This window comes from Crocodylus porosus, unplaced genomic scaffold (genome assembly GCF_001723895.1).
Source record: "Crocodylus porosus isolate Cpor-Errol unplaced genomic scaffold, CroPor_comp1, whole genome shotgun sequence".
Lineage (NCBI taxonomy): Eukaryota > Metazoa > Chordata > Crocodylia > Crocodylidae > Crocodylus > Crocodylus porosus.
In genome coordinates, this window is record NW_017728931.1 from 88,301,805 (window position 1) to 88,303,692 (window position 1,888).

Here is a 1,888-nt window from a genome sequence, read left to right on the forward strand (position 1 = left end):
ATCTTTTTCTCTAGTTACCAGAATTTTAATGTATGGCACATTATTTTTGATTTTTTTATATGTGTAGATCTCTGTTTTCATAGCGATAAGCTTTATACTATTTTGAAGAAAATATATTGGGTAGATGGATTTGTAAAAAGTTCATTTTTTATGTACCAGTGCTTGAAATATATCTTTGAAAGCCCAAGCCATTACCTGTGTAACAAGACACTCAGACGTTTACTACCATGTAATGTTATAAAAAACTGCGAGGAAACAGGTCTTTACATGCTTTTCTCCACAAAATTGTTAATGTAGACTACTTCTGTATTTTCATTTTATATTACTAATATAAGTAGTTTCTAATATGAATATATTTTAACTTGCACATGTACAACTCCAACTGAATCAACACACAATTAACCTATATAATTCAATACAAAAAGAAAATAACAGCAAGTTTGTCATTCTAATGCACTAATGCTCAATTACCCCTCACCATCCTAGAAACTATTGGTCTCTAGGACTTCAGAATTAGTTTGCTTTAGTTTACATCCTGTACATATACCCCGCATCCTCACCAGAGAGGGGTACCCTAATTTTACAACAAAATGTCTGCATCCTCTTCATTGATTTCAAAGGGACTGAAAAGTCAGGATATAATTTAGTTGAGGAATTAAATTTGAAAATCTAGTGATAACTCAGCTGCTATGAATAATAGCTGTGGTATGTTTGGCTAGCTAGTAAATTTACTGTAAAATTGATTGTGAATCTGTATGATTTTTAAGAGTAAATTATTACAAAGAAGTGGTCCAAACTGAGCTACATCTTCCAGTGTGACGCTTCCTATCCATGTATGTACTGTAAATATAGTATCCTAGGCACATTCCACGTGTGCTGAGTATTAAGAAAAATGGTATTTTGTTTAGGATCTTCAGTGAGCCTAACAAAAAGAAATGAGCTGCACTCATACAGAACATGTCAATCAACTCAATCAAAGGCCTGATTCTGTAATCCTTATACACACATATACCTGCCCCTCCCTTCCATTGTTACTATTCAAATCTGGAAGAACTGCAGACTTGATTCCAACTGTGTTCTTGGAAGACAGATTAATCTAGGAACTGAAGTATCTGAATGGAATTCAATCTACCCCACCTGAAATACAACTGTGCTCACGACATGACACAAACAGTAGTGCTTTTTCACTGCATGACTGTTTGGTCTCACATAAAAATAGATAAATGATAGGTTAACTTGAACCTGCCATATTTGTGATAAGAAACACTGAAATTGTCAGACACTGAAGTCACAGAAATGTTTCTCTCAGCTACATGGAGGGTCAGCTGCCACACATACAGTGGGATAGGCATAGTATTATATACTAATTTGTCTAGCACCTCTGGAGGTAGTTGCAGTTTAATTTTCTTGTTCATTCTGTAATACAGTTCTAGTCCTTGGAAAATGTTTTATTGCCAAAATGTATACTGATGCATAATAAATGAACTTTTGTAAAGACTGCTCACTTCTTTTTTAGGGAATATGTTCTGGTTTTTATAAACACGTCGCAAGGAGCACGGATAGAGGCAGGACACTGAGTACTTAGAGCAGTGCAATAACAGCCAGGAAACTGGTTTCCATTCCTAATTCTTCCACTACACTGCTCATTGAATATGAGATCTTTATTCCTCGGTTTCCCTATATGTAATACATAATAATAACAATCTTTGGTAAGTGCCTTGAGATCAGTGGATGAGAGGCATCATATAAGTGTACAATACTGTTACTTTATTACACATTGAATTCTTAGGCCAAGATTTTGCAAAGGAGGTTAGTGATTTTGGCTGCTTCCATTTTGGGTAGCCCCATTGAGACTCCCAGAATTGCCAGGGGTTTGGTTTGGTTTTGG

The 1,888-nt window shown here is 35.3% G+C and overlaps 1 long non-coding RNA gene across 2 annotated transcripts in view; it reads right to left on the minus strand.

The window, feature by feature from the left end:
• LOC109315565 overlaps positions 1 to 1,888 on the minus strand; it is a 43,994-nt gene that overhangs the window by 23,187 nt on the left and 18,919 nt on the right. The gene's annotated exons all lie outside the window — the stretch shown is intronic.